Consider the following 18,293-nt stretch of genomic DNA (forward strand, 5'->3'; position numbering starts at 1 on the left):
TTGATTTAGCTACAACACATCTACGCGAAACAAACAAGTTTTTACTACGTAGATCTTTAGTTGAAATAGCCCTTCGCTTTAAGCTACATAGTTAGACCATCTTTTTTCTAGCTTCACGTCCCTACTGGGAGAGTCTGCTTATCAGCATAGTGTTCAGTGAGCACTACCGCAGTAATTATCTGTGAGCTTTCTTTGCCATAGTTTCGCATTCCTATATCATTTGGCAGGTCCGAAGATACTCTGTGCCCAAGGAAGACAAAGAAATTTCCATTACGAAAAGATCCTGGATCGACCGGGAATCGAACCCAAACATCTTCAGCATGACTTTGCTTCGCACCGCGGACGTTATCACTTGACACAGCCAGCCCCACAGGGGACAAAATCACTTCCAACCAGTTCCATTTGGGTGGGAAGCAGGGATTGAATCCTGAAAAAATTGAGAGAATCTCTCACGTATCGCTCTCTGTAACTATCATAACATGCTGCACATTATGAGAGACTGTTTATCGTATACTGCTACAAGTTTGATCAGATTGGGGGGATAGTAGTGCATGATAAAACCCCTCTAAACATGCTCCAAGCCTGGGGGACACTGTTGTTATTGGAAGTTCGTGGATTGTTTATCGTGCCAGTAAAGAAAAACACCTATCCCCAATGGTAAACAAGCGAGAAAAATGAATTTTATCATCGCTCTCTCGTTGGGGCTCTCGCTCGCTGCTTCCATTTATCAGACTTGTTACACCTTGCGATACAATGACGATCGTGGACCGCAACAGATGGGATGTTTTTCTTTGCTTGCTTTGATCGTGCTTCATTCTCAAATGAGAGCGAATTCTGCAACGCCTGGTGGGAAGTCATTAGTTGTTCATCACTAATCGATAAACTTGACCGTCACCAGCCGCAATCAACGATTACATCGCCAGAAAAAAAAAACGATGATCGTTTGATTACGCGTCAACAGTAAAAACCGGTTGGATTGCGATGATGGCCTCGCCTTTTGCGGATGATACACCGTACAGTGTAACAATTATGCAAATTTGACCGGGTTGTCAGTGTGTGGACGAATACTTTTATCGCAATCACTCAAGCATCCATATTTGCGGCGATAAGTGATTTAGGCTTGTTTTCGTCGCCATCGTTTGCCGCGATTGGGTGTCCAAACGGATGTTCCGCGACTGCGCTGCGCACTTCACTTAATGAGCGATAGATGGACGACGACCAATCGATCGATGAGCACGTGCAGTTTGATTGAGGGACTTTCAATGACGCAGGCCATTCCCTAATAGGCCGCAAAGTGAGCTTTCTCTAAAATGTCGATCGAGGCGAATGGCTTTGAACGTTGTTATGGGCGATTATCATCTGTTAAGTGCACCATGGTAGACTTCATATAATGCGTAATTGATGCCTGATGGTTGTTTATCAATGGCGAATTGCTCAAATTTCATTACAAAATTGATATCAGTTGGCGCCAGTTATTCATTAAATTTAATGAAATTATCTAGTTCCGTTTAGGATTGTCTGAGCAAAAAACCTGAAGTCACTTGTACATTTAAAGGGAATCCCATGTAACCATGGAGCATTATTCTTCTTCTTGACATTACGTTCTTACTGTGAAAGATCCTTTTTCTCAGCTTAGTGTTCAATGAGCACTTCCACAGTTATCAACTAAGAGCTATCTTTGCCAACATTGCCATTTTCGCATTCGTATATCGTTTGACTAGTACGATGATCTATGCCCAGTAGGATGCGGCTTATTTTTCAAAAGTTCTCAAAACCAAAAATTCGTATGATATTATGAGTTTAAATCACATTAGAAGAGAAACCTCAAAGTTTGTGCCAAAAATATTAAGATTTAGAGGTGGCGCAAGCGTCTTGAAGGTGAATTTTCAAGTAATAATAAATTACCTTCAGTGAAATCACCATAACTTCGGTAGTTTCTAACCAATTTTGAAACTTTAAGCGCCACTATCTTCAAAACTAAATTTATGAAAACTTGGTAAAACACCAAATTTGTCTACAATCAAAACTAGTCTCAACTAAAAGTAGTTTACTCCAAATTTTTCCTCATTTCACTAAAAAAATATCTTTATTTGACCATAATTTCAGGAATACTCAACCGATTCCAAATCTTTTAGCATGGTTTTGAAGCATATTAAATTGTTTTCAAATTTTTCATACGTCACATTTCACTAAAAAATTGTTTTGACCAAGTTATTTAACAAAAACTGCACAAAAAAATGATTTTTTAACGAAAAACGCCAATTTTTTCATTTTTTTTCAGTTAAACATCATTTTTAAAGCTGAAACTGATTTTCCTTATTTGTTAAACTTTTAAAAAGAACTTTGCAACTATTTTTTAATAATGTTGAAACAAACATCTGTTTTGACCATGTTAAAAAAATGCACTATTCAACTCGCAATAAAAACAAGATGCTCTATTAACTTAAGTTTTATAGGAAAAATGTTATTTTTGGCGAATAAACTTGGATAGTCCAAAGAAATTGGATTTTTTCATTTAAAAATCATGTTTTTTGGGTAGTTTTTGTTACAAAATTAAATCAAAAGCATTTTTAAGAAAAAAATGTTTCAAGAACAGTTTAGAAACAACTAATGCCCAGGGAAGTCAAGAAAATTTATATTATAAAAAGATCCTTGATTGACCTTGAAATTCAAGGCTTGAATAGAACCCAGACATCTTCAAAATACCTTTGCTATGTAACCGCGGACCTAACCACTCGACTAAGGAAGGCACCATATTTTGTAAGGTTGTATTATTCGAATAAGTTAGCCACTAAGCCTATACACTGTAACCTCAATTTACGAACTAGATCGGGGGTGCGCAAATTGAGTTGGTGCGTAAATTGAATCAGTGCGTAAAACGAGGGAGCTCAGTTCGTAAAACGAGGTTTTGCAAATTTATCATTTTTATGTAGAAGAATGTCTCTCAATACTGGACCCTAGAAGATTGTTATATTTTTAAGAAGCGTTTTTATTGTCAGATCCATGTTTTGGTAATTAAGTGAGTACAACATGTGTTATAGTTCATCCAAAAACTTCCTGGAATATATACCTGCAATGTACTGGCATATTTAGCGATCCTTTGATATTTTTTTGATATCGCACAGGCCCTTATCTATTCATAGTAAAAAAAAAGAGTATTTTTATAACTTGTGCCGATGTCCTAGGTCCTCAAAGGACTTCATTGAATATAGGCCTTGGGATCTACGACCGTATTTAGAGATAAGCGGTTACTTTTCAATTACTCCACAGGCCCCTAACCATTCATGTGAGTAAACGGTGTATTGTAATAATTTGTGTGACTGTCCTAGGTCCTCCAAGGACCCCATTGAATATAGGCCTCGGGATCTACGACCGTAATAAGAGATTAGAGGCTACTTTTCAATTACTCCACAGGCCCCTAACTATTCATGTGAGTAAACGGTGTATTGTAATAATTTATGCGGATGTTCTAGGTCCTCCAAGGACTCCATTGAATATAGGCCTTGGGATCCACGACCGTAATAAGAGATTAGAGGTTACTTTCCATTAACTCCACAAGCCCGTAACCATTCATGTGAGTAAACCATGTATTGTAATAATTTGTGGGGATGTCCTAGGTCCTCCAAGATCTATATCGAATATGGGCATTAGGATATACAAGCGTAACCAATCATCAATAGATATTGCAAAGGCCTCTTACTGTCCATATTTGCAAACGAAGTGTTGTATTGAGTTGTGTCGATGTTTTTGTACTTCCGAGGACTCCACGATATATAGACCTGAGTATCTACAAACTTAAGTAGTTGTACATTGATGATACTTATTTATAGCATAAAATATAAACTCTTAAGACTAAGTAGCCCGTCATTCGGTTTGGCAGCCTTGTTGATTTTCCAGATTGCAATTTCAAAGTGATAAAACTCAGTCATCTTAAGTAATATTAATTCATAAAAATATCACTACTTGAGCTTACAAATAGAAAATATGCTGATACATTTTCAGCAATGTCAGTGCAAAACCTAGAGATTTTCTTTAATTCGCAATCGTGAGACGGTTTGGCCACAATCATCGATGCCCACTACAAATTTCAATGACGGCCTACTTCGCCTTAATATGAGCAAATGGATCAATGTACTGATCTGTACTGATGTTCATGAATGTACTTCGTTAAACAAGTGACGTCTATTGAATTTGCGTAAAAACAGACTTCGTTGATTGAGGTTTAGGTGAATTTAATTTAAAAATGGCGTCAGACATCGATTTTCGTCAACAATATTCTCCAAACGTAGGTCGCCATCTTGGATTCCAAAATTGCGTCAGACATCGATTTTCGTCATTTATTTAAAGTTATTTATTTATTTATTTATTTATACACCAACAGACAGTAAGCCCCAATGATGTTTTAAACTAAAAAATACAGTAAAATACTAAATTGAAACTTAACAAAACAAGACAATAAAATGTCAAAAAATAAAACAAATGAAAGTCACAAATATTCACACAGAGAGTCGGGATATCCCCTCATCGTGCCCGTTCTGAAAATACCCATGTTGCATGGGTTTCCAACGATTTCATCCAACCGGAGGTCACCATCTTGGATTTCAAAATGGCGTCGGAAATTGATTTTCGTCATCCCCTCGTCGTGTCCATTCCGAAAATACCTATAATGCATGAGTTTCCAACGATTTTTTCATACCGGGGGTTGCCATGTTGGATTCCAAAATGGTGTCGGACATCGATTTTCGTCATCCACTCGCCGTTCCCGTTCCGAAAATACCTATATTGCATGAATTTCAAACGATTTTCTGAAACCAGAGGTCGCCATATTGGATTCCAAAATGGCGTCGGACATCGATTTTCGTCATCTCCTCGTCGTGCCCGTTCCGAAAATACCCATATTATATGGGTTTTCAACGATTTTCCCAAACCAGAGGTCGCTATCTTGTATTTCAAAATGGCGTTGGACATCGATTTTCGTCATCCCCTCGTCATGCCCGTTCCAAAAATACCCATATTGTATGGGTTTCCACCAATTTTCCCAAACCAGCGGTTTCCATCTTGGATTTCGAGAATAGCGTCGGACATCGATTTTCGTCATCCCCTAGTCGTGCCCGTTCCAAAAAAAAACCATATTGTATGGGTTTCCAACGTTTTTCCCAAACCATAGGTCGCCATCTTGGATTCCAAAATGGCGACGGACATCGATTTTCGTCATCCCCTAGTCGTGCCCGTTCCAAAAATACCTATATTGTATGGGGTTTCAACGGTTTTCCCAAACCGGAGGTCAATGATTTCCCACAGAATTGTCAAAACTCAATTTACGCACTGCGTAAAAAAAGTGACTTAAATTGAGTTTACTTCGTAAAAAAAAGTGACGTAAATTGAGGTAGCGTAAAAAAAGACTTCGTAAATTGAGGTTTTAGTGTATTATCATTTTATGGGCATACGATTTAGCATCAATGGCTGTGTATTTAGTACCTTGACTAATTGACCGCAACAAGACGCTAAGTGCGTCGCCCAAGTATTCCACACAATCTTGTCACACACAAATCGACCGTGAAAAGAATCCGTACAGAGCATCATCACCCCCATTTAGCATGTACTCAATTGACAAGGGCTACTATTTGAGTCACAACTCACAATACGTAAAGGCGAATAGTGTTTCTCCGTAGACAAACAGATCCATTGAGGGTTACAACTACGACCAAACTCAATTTCCATCGAAGGTCGTCCAGTCTGTGCGTAGACTTGGGCAGACATTGCCGTGTCGTCTTTTAAATTCGAGCTCAATAGAATAGCGAACTTTCGGGTGGAAATTATAGTAAATGCTCGTCATGCCAAGCTGCAAATGATGATGATGATGATTCGGTACGCAAAGTGCAATTATTACTTGTTTACAAGCTTTTTGTGACTCGTGCAGGGCCATCGTTTTGTGCTGGTTCGCAAGCGTAACGAGTCGAGCATATTGCACAGTGCGTTGTAAAGTAAGCACCATGAGAGCGAAACTCCGGCAATACCTAGATGGAACGTGCGCGATACAATCAGCTGGTTCGACGTGTTGCTTATTGATAAATGCCTTGAGCTCCCTAGCCATGAACAACCGCTTCGTGTTCTTGACGAGTTGACTGGGAACAGGCGAGGGATCGAATCTGTCTTTCAAACAGTGCAATGCTCCAAGAGCATATATCTATATAATTATTGAACCCTCTAACATTGCGCACTTTACTCAAAATTGGACTATCACACAAGTTGTATAGCGCAGAAAAAGTATGATAAAAATGCACGTTTGCGTTAGATCATCTCGATATATTCGAAACACTTGTTCCTTGAACTACAAGGAACAAATGCACATAGGATACCATCAGGATTCAACATAACACTGAGCTACTATCACACTTTAAAGGAATGTTCACACTTTCATGACGGACCAGCTTGGGTTGTAATCAGGAATACTAAACCTCAAAAAAAAAAACCCGCATAATTTAAGAAAACTCGTTAAAAGTAATAGATAACAGCAATTTTTCTCGCTATTGCTAACCATATCAATAGATTTAAAACGATTGTACCCCGTTTGGCATAAAGCCGTTTGGCATAAAGTCGTTTGGCATAAGGTCGTTTGGCATAAATCCGTTTGGCATAAAGTCGTTTGGCATAATGGTCGTTTGGCATAATGGCCGTTTGGCATAATGGCCGTTTGGCATAATGATTGAGTTAGAATGAATATCGTCATTTTCGAAGCTTTTACCGAGATCAGCACCACTGAGTCCATAGCAAAAAGAACATAAAGTATCGTTGAGTTGTTGCGATATACACACTTAAATTAGAATGCCGAATCTCGGCTAATTTTAACCGAGATCCGCACAGCCGAGAAGTCGGCAAACAAATTTCCTGGGATCTCAGTAAATAAAAGCCGAGTATCAGTAAATCATGCTTCGTTGCTAAGCAACCGGACAAATTGTTAGCTGAGTCTCGGTTAAAATCAGGAAACCGAGATTTGCACAGCCGAGCTCGTGAAAAAAAATCTAAGTGTGTACATATTTTAAAATAGTAAATTGGCAAAGAAAGTTCGCAGTTTCGTTTCGTTTAAAATGTGAAAGGCTCTAACACTACATATCTTCTCACAACATAACTCAAATGAACAACACATTTTTGAAAGAAAATATATGTGGCGAAACTTTTGAACGATTCAATATAAATTTTAATTTTGAAAGTGTACATCAAAAACACTGTCTATATCGAAAGGAGGGAAAATTTGTGATTGAAATAATATTTTTCCAGCATATGTTGAAAGGGGATCTTGTGTTTGCAAGAAAAAATGTTGAATATTTACGGGTTCTGAAGTAATTATGATTCTAACAGTACATCTTGCAGGAATTGCGAAATATATACGTAGTAAACATTTAGCTTGACTAAATAATATAATTTAAAACAGTATAAATATAAAGAGCAGCCTTTTTTTAGAAGGCAAAATTTATGATTAAATAAATAGAAGATTGAACGCCAAAAACTATTGCGGCAAAGTAAAATGAAAAGACATCAAAAATTGCGTTCAGTATCATAGCTCTTGCCCTACTTTTCCCCGAATGTCGTTTCTCTGAATGTCGGTTCCCCGAATGCCAGTTCCTAGAATGACGGGGAAACGCGAAAAGTGATGCAGTTTAAATAGGTGCTATAATAGTCTTTAGTGGCTGGAAGGTGAACGAGCAAGAACGATAAGCAATCAAAAGAAGCTGGTATTCTGTCATTCTTGGCTATACACATGTTGGCAAAAATATTGAGGACGGTAAAACTCTAAAGAACCGCCAATTAAATAAAGAAGGGTGCATATCAGATGGTCAGTTCGCTCACCACACTGAAATGTTTAAAGTTACAAGAAGTATGCTGCCGTGAATCGCAAGTCAGTCCCATTTGCAAAAAGTAGGCATTGGGAAAATGGGCTGAGAAGTTTTCAAACTTGTTTTCCATACGAATATTCAAAAAATTCCAGAAGATTTGAACAAGTTTCAATCTTAATGAAACTTTACAACTTGCTTTTCACTACAATATCGTACGTAGTGGGACTGATATGCGGTTACTTTTCATTATGGGACAATTTGACTTGCTGTTTTTTCCTAATTTTTCCGAACAAATTCTATTATTTCATTAGTGCAGCTGAAAGAGTATTGGAAGAGATGTTGAAAACATAACTTAGCTCAATTTTGACGAAAATGCAGATAGGACTGACTTGCGATTCACGGCAGTATGAGTGTTACAAACTTTTCGGGGAAGTGGACTTTTTGTTGAAACGGTATATTCGGGGAACTGGTATTCGGAATACTGGCGTTCGGGGTAATGACATTCAGGGAACCGACATTACGGGAAAAGTAGCACAACCCATCAAAGTAACTGCAGTAATCGATTTTTTTTTTCGCTGATAACTTGAGCAGACCAATGTTATCAATAGTCGCCATTTTGTCAGTTGGGAACAACAAAATATCTAAAAAATAAAGAAATCTTAAAAGAACAGCCTATGTATGAGCAATTCTCGCTGAAACCAGGCCGCCATCGGCACCCATCTTTAGAATTCCAATTTTATGTCACTGATCGCTAGCTTTCGATAAAACTTAAGGGTGGTCCTTTTTGTTTTCTCAAATTGGTGGACCCCTCGTACGCCAGCTAGCTAAACAGTTTGCAAAAAAGCCCATTTTTTGATAAATCTTGGGTATTTCTTCACGTGATATGTCTCATATTTCCCTTGGAACACATACCAAACATAATGGCATCGTATAGAGAAAGGATATAGCTTTCATTTGAAGTTAAAAAAATCCGGCGGCCATTTTGAATTTGGCCGCCATCTTGAATTTTGTTAGAAAAATCGTTTTTTTACCATTAGCGCACCGCTCGTTTTGAATTCTGAGATCACCATCAGAAAGCTGAGGAAAAATTGCGTAAGATAGGCTACAGAAACTAGGTGTGCAATGGTATTTACCCTATGAAATGAACGATTTTCTAAAACATGTTCCACGATTTCGACGTATATGGCGAGTGCAATCAATGCAAACATCATTTTTTGTACAACAAAGATACAAGTTTTCAATAGTTGGTGTATTTTTCGAGTCAGATGAAGAATAGGAGTATTATTTAGAGTGATAAAATCTGGCGGCCATCTTGGATTTTGACGCCATCTTGGTTTTGACTAGTAGAATGAATTTTTCACCTTGATAGCACTCAGCATGTCTAATTTAGAGGTTACCAATAAAAACAAGGTTACGTATACTCTTCTTCTTATAATTCTTCATTTTCCTGACGTTACGTCCCTAGTGGAACCGAGCCTGATACTCAGCTTTGTTAGTTATAAATACAGGTTAATTAAATAGGAATTTTCTTTTATAATACGATTTTTAATAACAGAATAATTCTCGACATATCTTTGAATTCAGTTATTATGAATAAATAAATTTAATGAATAAAAACCGTCCAAAAACATTGATTGAAATAAACAAATATTTTTTTTTACCATATGCTTTTTTGTCATCGAATGAAGTTTATAAATTGTTGCGACATTAGTAAGTTTTGTGGTAATATCTGTAGTTTTAACGTAAAACATTTCCGAAAGTGCATTAATTTAGAATGGAAATCTTAAATTTTTAAGCAAAAAAATCCTTGATTTTCTGAATCATAAAGTATTGTTTTCACTAACACCCAACATGCATGTGAAAAATAGCGAAATTGAAAGGTGAGAAGCAGGCTTTGTTCTAATGTGGACGAGATGCCGAAACGCAGGTGAATCATTTTGAGTTTGGAAAATCTGGTGGCCATCTTGGATTTCGACGCCATCTTAGTTTTTAGCAGTAGAATGATTTTTTACCATCTCAGCGCTCTTCATGTTTAATTAATTAAAGATCTCCGTTAAAAAACAAACAGATTCTTTATTTCTTATCTTATTTTAGCTGTTCAACAGATTGTTCATTTCTATCAATGGTTTTAGACCAAATAAATGAAAGAATTAATGCTATTTTTCAACTCGCAGATATGCAGAACAATCATTCAGGTGGCAAATAAGCGTTAAAAAATTCTACTTGTTAATTTATTTTTGAAGCTTAGGGGCTGGCTCTATTCCAGTAGGGACGTAACGTCAGGAAAAAAAAAGAACAAGAAGAATAGTAATTTCAACGGTGGCATTAAAATTCAACATGTTGAGTGTTATCAAGGTGAAAACTCATTCTACTACTTAAAACCAAGATGGCGTCAAAATCCAAGATGGCCGCCAGATTTTTTCACTCAAAATAATACTCCTATTCTTCATCTGACTCGAAAAATACACCAACTATTGAAAACTTGTATCTTTGTTGTACAAAAAATGATGTTTGCATTGATTGCACTCGCCATATACGTCAAAATCGTGGAACATGTTTTAGAAAATCGTTCATTTCATAGGGTAAATACCATTGCACACCTTGTTTCTGTAGCCTATCTTACGCAATTTTTCCTCAGCTTTCTGATGGTGATCTCAGAATTCAAAACGAGCGGTGCGCTAATGGTGAAAAAACGATTTTTCTAACAAAATTCAAGATGGCGGCCAAATTCAAAATGGCCGCCGGATTTTTTTAACTTCAAATGAAAGCTATATCCTTTCTCTATACGATGCCATTATGTTTGGTATGTGTTCCAAGGGAAATATGAGACATATCACGTGAAGAAATACCCAAGATTTATCAAAAAATGGGCTTTTTTGCAAACTGTTTAGCTAGTTGGCGTACGAGAGGTCCACCAATTTGAGAAAACAAAAAGGACCACCCTTAAGTTTTATCGAAAGCTAGCGATCAGATACATAAAATTGAAATTCTAACGATGGGTGCCGATGGCGGCCTGGTTTCAGCGAGAATTGCTCTATAAAAGAAGGTGAAATTTGTTTCAATTTCAAATGAACAGTTTTAATGCCTATAATTGGTTACATCATATTTAAAAACAAATCCAATGTTTGAAAGAAGGGTAAATTAGTGCTAAATATATCGAAATCTTCAAAAAATATTTCCAATAGCGGAACTCAAAAGAAGAATTAATATTTGAAAGAAGGGTAATTTCTGCATAAATTATAAAATATTATTGACAATAACTTTCCTAATATGCTTTAGTTTATTCAAGAGCATATGTTTGTAGAATAAAGTGACATTTTGTAGCAATTATTGTCAATTATTGACTCCAAAACAATCCCAAATCTCATCTTAAGAAATTCTTGGTTTCAGACTCATTATGCCAAACGACTATTATGCCAAACGACCATTATGCCAAACGACCGTTATGCCAAACGACTTTATGCCAAATGACCATTATGCCAAACGACTTTATGCCAAACGTTATGCCAAATGACCTACCACAATTTAAAACCTCGTAATTAAATTCAATCTCCAAGATGAAAACAAACAATCGTTATTCATCTATTTTGTATTTTTAGAGCTTTAGTATATTGAACGAAATGGATTCGTGTATTTTTCAAAAGATACCATTAGCGATCAAATGTGAGGTTAGGTTGCGAATGTTTTCGATATTCAAATGATTATTTATGATTGAGCAATTCTCGCTGAAACCAGGCCGCCATCGGCACCCATCGTTAGAATTCCAATTTTATGTCACTGATCGCTAGTTTTCGATAAAACTTAAGGGTGGTCCTTTTTGTTTTCTCAAATTGATGGACCCCTCGTACGCCAGCTAGCGAAACAGTCTGCGAAAAGCCCATTTTTTGATAAATATAGGGTATTTCTTCACGTGATATGTCTCCTATTTCGCTTGGAACACAAAGCAAACTTAGTGGAATCGTATAGAGAAAGAATATAACTTTCATTTGAAGTTAAAAATATTTTGACGGCCATTTTAAATTTGGCCGCCATCTTGAATTTTGTTAGAAAAATCGTTTTTTCACCATTAGCGGTGCCGTTTTGAATTCTGAGATCACCATCAGAAAGCTGAGGAAAAATTGCGTAAGATAGGCTACAGAAACTAGGTGAGCAACGGTATTTACCCTATGAAATTAAAGATTTTCTAAATCATGTTCTACGATTTTGACGTATATGGCGAGTGCAATCAATGCAAACATTTTTGTTTGAACAACAAAGAAACAAGTTTTCAATCGTTGGTGTTTCATTCGAGTCAAGTGAAGAATAAGAGTATTATTTTGAGTGAATAAATCTGGCGGCCATATTGGATTTTTACGCCATTTTGGTTTTAAGTAGTAGAATGAGGTTCCACCTTGTTAGCACTCATCATGTTGAATTTTAATACTACCGTTACACTTATTCTTCTTCTTGTTCTTCTTTTTCCTGACATTACGTCCCTGTTCGAACAGAGCCAGCCCCTCAGCTTAACTTGCTTCAAAAACAAATTATCAAGAAGGATTTTTTAATGCTTATTTGCTATTTGAATGATTATTTTGCATATCTCCGATTTGGAAAATAGCATTATTTTTTTTTTCTGTTTCTGTTCGGGATGAACCACTGCGACCAGTTTTCTTTGATCTTTTGTGGTATACCCGTGTCCTTTGTTTAGTGCATGTCGTTCTACTCCATTACTATTGAGAAATAATGAAGTAGTCGTTTTTTATACAAATATCATTCTTTACCATTTTGCATAGAGCCTCTTTAGAAAAAGATACCGCTATTTATACCTTTTGGAGAAAACAGTTTGTCACCATTAAACTCTCAAAAGCGCGCCCCTTAATCAGGTTCGGCCACTAAGCTGGTTGAATGATACTGATTTTGACCATGCATCGGTACTCTAGCGTATCAAATTATTGCTTCTACTTATAAGGTTCAAAGTCGTTTTTTGAAACTGTGAACAGGTTTCATCGCATGAGACATTTAGATTCCTTGAAACAAAAAGCTTATTTTAGAAGTTAAGAGGTCTGCTACTTCACTGATTCGGAATCGTTTCCCTTCTAGATATCGAAAGATAAACTCTTGAACTTGGAAAGAAATTGTCTCATGCGTTGAAACCAACCTCAGATGCTGATTGAGCCATTTTTCCAGTTCGACCTCCTCATCATCTAGGACAAATAGGTGGGTCTTAGTGGCTTGTTACTCTCTTATACTCTTCCGACCGTAACTTATAAGTATTCACAAGAACAGATACAGCAAGAGTACAATTTGGTAGATCTTACCCCGTAACGCACCTCGAAAAGGTGATCTACCCGCGTTACGGGTAAGCATTAATTCTTTCATTTATTTTGTCTAAAACCTATGAAATAAAGAATCTGATTTTAATTGAAATGATAAAAATCATTCAACTGTTAAAAACTAAGATGGCGTCTAAATCCAAGATGACCACCATATTTCCCAACCTCAGATGTATCATGCGTTTCGGCATTACGTCCACATTAGAACAAAGCCTGATTCTCATCTTTCAATTTCGCTTTTTTTCACATGCATGTTGGACGGTAGTAAAAACGAACTATATGGATCAGAAAATCAAGGATTTTTTTTGCTTAAAAATTTAAGATATCTCTTCTTACTTAATGCACTTTTGGCAATGTTTTACGTTAAAACTACAGATATTACCATAAAACCTGCTTATGTCCAAACACGCAATTTATAAAGTTCATTCAATGACAAAAATGCATATGGGATAGAAAAGTTTGTTTCTTTCAATCAATGTTTTGGGACGGCTTTTATTCAATAAAATTATTTATTCATTATTACTGAATTCAAAAAAAATTGTCGAAGAATTATTCTGATATTAAAAATCGCATTATAAAAGAAAATTCCTATTCTATAACCTGTATTTATAACTAATAAAGCTTAGTATCAGGCTCGGTTCCGGTAGGGACGTAACGTCAGGAAAATAAAGAGTAATAAGAAGAAGAGTATACGTAACCTTGTTTTTATTGGTAGCCTCTGAATTCGACATGCTACATGTGCTATCAAGGTAAAAATTCATTCTACCAATTAAAACCAAGATGGCGTCAAAATCCAAGGTGGCCGCCAGATTTTTTCAATCAAAATAATAGTCTTATTCTTCACTCGACTCGAATGAAACACCAATGATTGAAAACTTGTTTCTTTGTTGTACAAAAAATAATGTTTTCATTGATTGCACTCGCCATTCTACGTCAAAATCGAAGAACATGATTTAGAAAATCGTCCATTTCATAGGGTAATGGCTCACCTAATTTCTGTAGCCTATCTTACGTAGTTTTTCCTCAGCTTTCTGATGGTGATCTCAGAATTTAAAACGAGCGGTGCGCTAATGATGAAAAACCGATTTTTCTAACAAAATTCAAGATAGCGGCCAAATTCAAAATGGCCGCCAACATTTTTTTAACTTTAAATGAAAGCTATATCCTTTTCGTATACGATGCCACTGAATTTGCTATGTGTTCCAAGCGAAATAGGAAACATATCACGTGAAGAAATACCCTATATTTATCAAAAAATGGGCAAACTGTTTAGCTAGCTGGCGTACTAGGGGTCCACCAATTTGAGAAAACAGAAAGGACCACCCTTAAGTTTTATCGAAAACTAGCGATCAGTGACATGAAATTGGAATTCTAACGATGGGTGTCGATGGCGGCCTGGTTTCAGCGAGAATCGCTCATTGCTTTTAATTGACAAAATGTTATTACTTAACTTTAGATTGCTGTATCCATTTCTATTTTCCAAAATATCATAGCACGTCTAGTTTTTAGACATTGCCTGTTTAAAATGCATTATTTAATGATTTCAGTCAACCAGCTTATATGTAGATTTAATTGACTCATTTTCTACAGAATTCAAACTTTTTGTGTTAGAGAACTCTTATTAACAGTGTTCTCAGTTCTATTAAGGCTCAAAGGTTATTTTGATAAAAAATTTCATATTAGATAAGTTTTTAAAAAAGGGTTCTGAATTCGTCCCAACAAGTAAGATTGTTTGAAACTTCATTTTATTCAATTTCCGAGTGCATGATCTGTGCTCGGATTGAGTACCAGAATTTCCAATCGAAATTTTTGCAAAACATTTGGCTCAATCCTGAAAACGTTTTCTTTGGACAATATGTTAATAGCAATGTAGATATAGCGATAAATATTCACTATTGAACAGTAGTATTGTATTTTCATATCTTCATAAATTTCATGATCTCTTTCTTTATATATTTTTATAATGGTAAAATATAATAAAGAACAATAATCAATAACATATTTTTCTTCTTTTCAGGAAACTCATATGTAAACTTCGCATCGTTGTGTTCACGGTAGGTATTTCCATAAAATGAATATTAAAAATAAAAAAGCTGCCATCATCGATATTTATGTACAGAATAAATTACAGTGTCTGCATTAAAATCAATCGTTAAGTATTGAAACGTCATTTGACCTGGTCCGAAGGGACAGCAATAGTAAAATGCACCAAAATCTGCAATGACTCATTTATGGCACCACAGTCGAGCGACAACTTTTTCCAAAAGTACTCAACATCTAAAGTTTAAGTGCTCTTCTGAATATAAATGACACGAAAGACGAACCCCCGACTTGATCTAAATAAAAAAAGATTTAGATATGACGCTAGTCGTTGAAGCAGATCTTCAGATCATAAAAAAATAAAGGCTATGCTTGTTTAACTTTGCAGTTTACCGAATAATATCTTCTAATACCATTCATTCTAAAGTTTAATTTGTAACAAGTAGAAGAATATCTCATTTGTACAAAATTGCAATGAATTATGTCGAAGGGGTTAACAATAGACAGAGTGGTTAGAATGGGTCAAAGCATAGTTTTAAACATCTCAGCAAATATTTGAAATAATATTGTACAATTTTAATGGTGTATTATTTCCAGATGTCAAAAGCTACGAAAAAACAAATTGACTAGAAGTTAAGTTTAAATAAACCATAGAAACAAGCTTGAAAATAAAGTGTCAGAAAACATTGAATTTTTGGAATGACAAACACTAAACTTTTACAACACTCATCTAACGAAAACTTTTACAACACTCATCAATGCGTTACCCATGAACATATTCCAGGGCTAGTAGCGGACAGACAGCAATGACTTAAGTAACTAGAAATATCAAAAAAGTGTCCAAATAGTGACTAAAATAGTGACTTCATAACTACAAACGTCAGTTTAAAATATATGTTCTTATTATCAGTTCTTGATAAAATTTAGAATAAAATTAACTAAAGTAATTTGAAAGAAGTTATCAAGAATAATTTAAAACATTTAAAGTAAAATACTGGTTAATAAAAGCTATGCATAGTCTTCCACTACAAATTTAAATTTCGGTTTGCAGTCGGTAGAAACGAGCTCCTAAAAATTTCAAATTCATTGAACGAAATTTAATGTTAATAATGACGAACATATTCGCTAAAAATCTTTGAAGCTTTCTTCGTATGCCTTAGGGTTGCACAAATAATAATGGAATAAAGCTTTTCGTATTTCTAGACAAATTTCAGGAGCGGTTCGAGGGTGATTGTACCTACCGTAAAATGTCGTAATTCAGCGAAGGTAAGATCCTAATTCTACGCATTTGAGAATATTTTCAATAAATTGAAAATTGTTCTTATTGTGAATTATTATGCATTAGTCTTATAAACCGATAGCAATATAGGCAAATAATAGGATTATCTTAAAATTTTTGACCAAATGCGCTGAGATTCCTTAAGTTTACGGTAATTCAGAAATAATTAATTCTTCATTTCTTTTAAACAAATTTATGAGAGTTCATACCTGTCAAAAAAAGTTTCAGTAAGAATTTATGTAAAATTAATCCTTCACTTCCGTAAGGAGATCGCAGTAGGCAGCGCGCACGAACGGATGTGCTGAAAATTGATCTGTCACGTTTTTATCGTCTCCTCCAATTATTAGATATGGCTGGTGCAGTTTTAAAAAAAGTGTTTTCAGCGGAAATAAGTCGCGTTCCGCTGGGCAGTGCTTCGTTAAAGCCCAAGGGGGGCAAGCAGCCCAGCAGGGAATGGCAGAAAACTCGGAGCGGTGCAACCGGCTTTTGCGTGCGTCTCCTGTTTTTGTTGAGTAACACAAAAGAAGGTGCGAGTATTGCCGCAACTGTGTGAGAGACAGAAGATAGCTCCAGCTCTACTCTTTAAAACTCATGGAGTAAAGCACAATGTGCTTCGTTTGGTGCTTTTCATTGAAAACATAATCGAGAACGAATGTGACTGACGGCGGTGTCGAATCATTTTTTGCTTGCTCTACACTTCAAAATCATTTAAGGGTTTATTCACAAATTTCTCAACGCCGAAAATAGCCATTTTTTAGACACCTACCCACCCCCTCGTTACGCATTTTGTATGAGCTGTAACATCTTAACGACACCCACCCACCCCTTTCAGCGTTATGAATAGGGACAATTGAAAATCCCGATTTCGCGGAAGCCGCGAAATTTGGCCTTGGCCGCGAAATTGCGAAAATTCCGCGAAATGCCGCAAAATTTGTTAAATTTAGAGAATTTATATGACAATCCCAGTAAATTTAGGATATTTGCTTATGAAAATGAGCAATTCATTTTTAATTTGAGGTTCCATCAGAAATGTTCTAATCGTTTATCTTCAAGTTGGATGGTTTGCTTGTTTTTTGTTGTGTTTAAAATTTTGCATCGACAATATAATATTAAACTTATCATCTAAATTTGAAAAACGAAAAAACAAACTTGTAATAAAATTCCGTTAAATTTACACATATATAGAATATTTTCACTGTAAACATGCATTTTCATGTTAAATGTGGTCGAAACTATGGAACCGCGACAAAGCCGCGAAATTTTGATTTTATCGCCTGGTTAACCCGCGAAATTCCAAAAATTTTGCTGCAAATTTCCATTGTTCCTAGTTATGAAGTTTGAAAATGGGCCCTTACGTAGAAAGCACGTGAATTTGAAACTAGGACGTAGGACATTTCTTACAATGTTCGGAAATTATTTTGTAATTAGAGGCCGTACATTAATTAAGTAAGGAGTTATGTGTAGAATTGATCATGTGGAGGGGGAAGAAGTTGTTTGTTGCATGCCAGACCAATTATTTCTAATAAGCCATTTAACGAGACGTTCGAATGACGTTTTCCGGCGGGCCGCTAATTGTTATTGTTCAAAAAACTAGCATGATATGTGAATGCCGCTGGTAACATTTTTATTGGTTATGGCATCTCTTTTGAAGCATTATTCTACTCAGTTTCCATGTTTTGTTACCAGTAGATGAAATAAATTGCTCCCTTCCTGCTGATTTGATTTAACATGGAAAGATTGAAAAGTTTGTTAAAGCGCCATTGTTGAATGAGCTCCATCCAAATGTAACGCTAGAAGAAACGTAAATAAATGGGCCCGCCAGCAAGT

General features: G+C 35.9%; 1 protein-coding gene across 2 annotated transcripts in view; it reads left to right on the top strand.

The window, feature by feature from the left end:
• Positions 1–18,293, top strand: part of LOC5579888 (mucin-6) — a 200,173-nt gene that overhangs the window by 112,477 nt on the left and 69,403 nt on the right. For both annotated transcript variants that reach the window (XM_021850615.1, XM_001657817.2), the window contains exon 3: positions 15,165–15,201. The gene's annotated coding sequence lies outside the window, so the exon portion shown is untranslated. The remainder of the gene's footprint in view (positions 1–15,164; positions 15,202–18,293) is intronic.

This window comes from Aedes aegypti, chromosome 3 (genome assembly GCF_002204515.2).
Source record: "Aedes aegypti strain LVP_AGWG chromosome 3, AaegL5.0 Primary Assembly, whole genome shotgun sequence".
NCBI classification, from domain to species: Eukaryota; Metazoa; Arthropoda; class Insecta; order Diptera; family Culicidae; genus Aedes; species Aedes aegypti.